Consider the following 4,965-nt stretch of genomic DNA (forward strand, 5'->3'; position numbering starts at 1 on the left):
TCCAACTGGTAGATGTCATCTGACCTTGACCTCATTTTCATGGTTCAGTGGTTATAAATAGATTTTTGTGTTTTGGTCTGTTTTTCTCATACTATATGCAATAGGTCTTCTATATTTGTTGTATGGAATGATTGTAAGGTGTACATGTCTAGCGGGCAGATGTCATCTAACCTTGACCTCATTTTCATGTTTCAGTGGTCAAAGTTAAGTTTTTGATTTTTGGTCTTTTTATCTAATACTATATGCCATAGGTCAACTATATATGGTAAAATTGAGAATGGAAATGGGGAATGTGTCAAAGAGACAACAACCCGACCAAATAAAAAACAACAGCAGAATGGTGTATGGAAATATTTTATGATCTATATGTCAGTCGCGCAGGTTTTATTTGTCCTCGACCTCATTTTTATGGTTCATTGCTCAGTGTTAAGTGTTTGTGTTTTGGTATATTTTTCTTAAACTATAAGTTATAGGTCAACTATTATATATTTGTTGTATACAAATATTGTTAGCTGTACATGTCTGCCACGGTTCATTTGACCTTGACCTCATTTTTATGGTTCATTGGTCTTTGTTTAGTTATTTTGGTTAATGCTAAGTTTATGTGACAGTTTAATAAAGCTTCATACTTAGGACTATCAACATAATATCAATGATTAGTAAAAAAGGCGAGACATTTCAGCGTGTGCACTCTTGTTCAACTACGTTGCTAGCTTTTTGTTGACCACAATCAAAAGGCGATGATTATTCCGACATTGACAATAAACTTTTACTTGGATCATATTCATTGTCACTTTCACAACTTGTATTTATATTAAACTGTCCACATTGAAAATGTGATGAATCTGATTATACTTCCTCATTTATATCATTTTTCGGATTATCAATAACTTTCCGTTTTCTTAAAGTCATGTATGTATTATTCTTACATGGACTTGAAGAATCTCCCATGTTAAATCAATATCAATTCCAAAGTAACTATATATATAAGGAAATGAAATAAGTAGTGAGTACGCATATCCAAGAATTTGTTGCATTTAAGGGAGGCTACTCAAATTTGTTATCAAGAATAACGGGAAATAACTCCATTTGCAAACGATAGATACGCTTGTTTGTGTACATTGTTCTATCAGAAACTTTGATCTCAATTGATATAGACCGCTCCTATAGATAAATTGTGTCGGAAATAATTTGTTTTGTATCATGCGTATTTGCTGTGGATTCGCACCCATCAATTTGAAAAACCGAGGCGAAAGATTCAAAGGCAAAGGGATATTGAAAACCCAGTCCTTTAACAGATATTCTTGTGGGCATTATTTCTTATTTCTATATCTGGTTTTCTTTCCTTTAAAAACAAATAACAGTATAAAGCCGTTAAAAATTCGGAATAAGAATATGAAGACATGTGGTAAAGGACTATAATTCAAAACCATAAGTCGAAAACAAACTGACAAATCCATATAGAAAAAGAAAAAACGACAAAAAGACACCAGATTCAACACAGAAAAGAAACGTATTAGCATCACGTAACCCCACTGATTCGTGTTCCATGGAAGCCGATAATAAGCTGACTGTGCCTGTTTTTTTTCAGATTTCACTTGAGTGTTCAATTTGAGTGTGTAAAATTTGGAAAATCACCGGTTTGCTTTATCCTTATGAGGTCAATCATAGTTATTTTTATGACTTTTATTCTTGTTGTATTTTTTTGTTGGTAATATGTAAAAGAAAGATTTTGTATTATTGTCAATGAAACAATTATCCATCCATGAAGACTTAAAAGTTGCACTGCTTCACGTTTACACAATGTATATTTTTCTTGGGACAAACACAAGGACTCTCTCTATATTAAAAGCGAATATCAGCTCTATCTAAATTTGAAAAAGACAATTCCTGTTGTAAACAAAACAATGTGCTTTGATGTGTAAGTTCTCTTTTTATGAAGTTCTGTTTTTCTATAATTATGCATTTCTTTCTGTAAGGTTATATTTTTTTCAGATAAAATAGCGTCATCAATTAATGTGTGACGATAAATAAACAAGTCCATGAAAAAAAAACCCAGCACGATCACAGTAATTTTGAATATTCACTTGTTATCATCTATCATGCTGACTGGAATATATAGGATTGCTATCATATGATGCAACTTTTCCCGAAAAGATTCAATCGATAACATACCCTAAAACGATTTCAGTACCACCAGAGAAATATATCAATACAATCATTTCCTATCAAAATTAAGAATCTATTATAAAAAAAACACTTAAATCATTGAATAAAAAAGATGTTATCTGCAAATATTACTTTATAAGGAAGAAAAAAAAAAACAGTTCCGAAATATGCAAAAAAATATTATTTATATACTTTGATAATGTGAATTGTAGTACCGACAAAGACTTGATGGAAACCGGTTTAAATTTCTTCTCTTTTAAAAAAAAAAATTAAAACGTAAATTTATGTTTATTGAATTTCTTTAGAATACAATAAATTAACAAATATCCTCAAAAACATAAAAATGCTAATAAGCTATTTACATATGAAAAAAAATCTATTCATTCATGCATAACTAGAATATTAGTTTTATGTACAACTGTCATTTCAACGGAGACATAATTTTGGCCAATATGTGTAAATTTAACTAGAGACTCTAAAGAGCCTGTGTCTCTCACCTTGGTCTATGTGCATATTAAACAAAGGACACAAATGGATTCATGACAAAATTGTATTTTGGTGAACATTCTTGCTTCTTACAATTATATCTATGCTGAACTTCGCCCATTAGTAACAGAGAAAAATATTTAATAAAAATTTACATAAACTATAAAGAGCAATAACTCCTTTAGAGGTCAAATGACCATTTAAGTCGTGTTGACTTATTTGTAAATGTTACATTGCTGAACATTATTGCTGTTTACAGTTTATCGCTATCTATAATAGTATTCAAGATAATAACCAAAAACGGCAAATTTTTCTTTAAAAATAACCAATTGGAGGGCAGCAACCAAACAACCGGTTGTCCAATTCATCTGAAAATTTCAGGGCAGATAGATATTGACTTGATATACATTTTAACTCAGATTTGCTCTAAATGCTTTGGTTTCAGTGTTATAAGCCAAAATCTACATTTTACCCCTGTTCTATTTTAAGCCGTGGCGGCAATCTTGGTTTGATGGCCAGGTCATCGGACACATTTTTCAAACTAGATACCCAAAGATTATTGTGGCCAAGTTCGGATTAAATTTGCCCTCTAGTTTCAGAGATTTTTGTAAAAGATTACTTAGATTTATGAAAAATGGTTAAAAATTGACTATTAAAGCCAATAACTCCTACAAGGGTTAACTAACCATTTCGGTTATGTTGACTTATTTGTAAATCTAACTTTGTTGAACATTATTGCTGTTTACAGTTCATCTCTATCTATAATATTATTCAAGATAATAACCAAAAACGGCAAATTTTCCTATAGATTTTGACCTGATTAACATTTTTAGCCCATGTCAGATTTCCTCTAAATGCTTTGGTTTTTGAGTTATAAGCCAAAAACTGCATTTTACCCCTATGTTCTATTTTTAGCCGTGGCGGCCATCTTGGTTGGTTAACCGGGTCATGCCACTCACTATGGGCCAGGTGAGCTAAAAATGAAGAAAAGGGACATTGCGATCGAGTTTGCTGAAAATAGTTTACGAATGGTTCTGTAACACTGTGTCCTTGTATAACTGAACAAGCTTGTCATGTTTGCGAATTTTAGTGGCAACATCATGGTCCTTCAATTTCTGTTTAATTTCAACCACGGTCAAATTTTCGACGTCTACTTCGTGTTCCAAACAAGGTTTAGAGGCGGGGATCACATCTGCATCTTTTATTGTCGCACAGATTGTAAGTTTACTACGTGACCTTATTAAACGAATTTCATCTTCCCAATACTCACTCTTCTTTTTGTTATATGAACGCTTTTCTCTGCCCGAATTATAATTTGCTTCTATTCTTTTTCGTACTTACTAGGTGTCCATAGCACAGTAATACCTGTTAGTGTTCTGATGACGTATAGCTTTTACATCATCATTGACTTTTTCAGTCGGTTGTCCACTAAATTTTCGTAGTGATCCATAATTCACGATGAAGTATGGAACGCGATATAAAAGGCAGTGAAAAGTAAAAACACAAAAATACCGAACTCCGAGGAAAATTCAAAAAGGAAAATCCAAAATCAAAAGGCAAAATCAAAAGTCCAAACACATCAAACGAATGGATAACAACTGTCATATTCCTGACTTGGTACAGGCATTTTCTAATGTAGAAAATGGTGGATTGAACCTGGTTTTATAGGTAGCTAAACCTCTTACTTGTATGACAGTTGCATCAAATTCCATTACATTGTCAACGATGAATGTACGGCGTTATGTTCTTTTGCGCGTATCCCTTTCTTTTGTCTCCCAGGGATAAAAATTTATCTACCCACTGTTTGCACTGTGTATAAATTGAGTGGGCATCTTTTGTTTCACACAAGTCAGAACATATAAAATCATAAATAGCCGAAAAATTGCAAATGTGACGCCACATGACCGTATTTTTTTCTACAAGCTCCGCAATATTTTCTTTCGCCAACTTTCTGGTTCTGGCCTGTTCTTTAACGTCTTTTTCCGTTGCGTCATCAAATAGGTTACGTAGAAGCACATCGAAGATTCGCAGTAGTAAATGCAGCTCATCTGGTACAATGTGACTAGGTTCAATGAAAATCAGTGGCCTGTGTTTAACCCCAAATTGGTTTCTCGACAGTTTTGACAAATCTGTTATTTCCTTTATATCTTCCGAATGGTTAGAATCCCAGACTTTGGTTGTGTTACATCTTTCATGTTTTGGTATCTTGCACCAAGGACAAGCGAACTCTCCGGTAGATGATCCTAACCCAAGGCAAATTTGAAGAAATTTCATATCTCCTCCAAAAAAACAACTTCGAGTTTACTTTTC

The sequence above is a fragment of the Mytilus trossulus genome, chromosome 5, assembly GCF_036588685.1.
Source record: "Mytilus trossulus isolate FHL-02 chromosome 5, PNRI_Mtr1.1.1.hap1, whole genome shotgun sequence".
NCBI lineage: Eukaryota > Metazoa > Mollusca > Bivalvia > Mytilida > Mytilidae > Mytilus > Mytilus trossulus.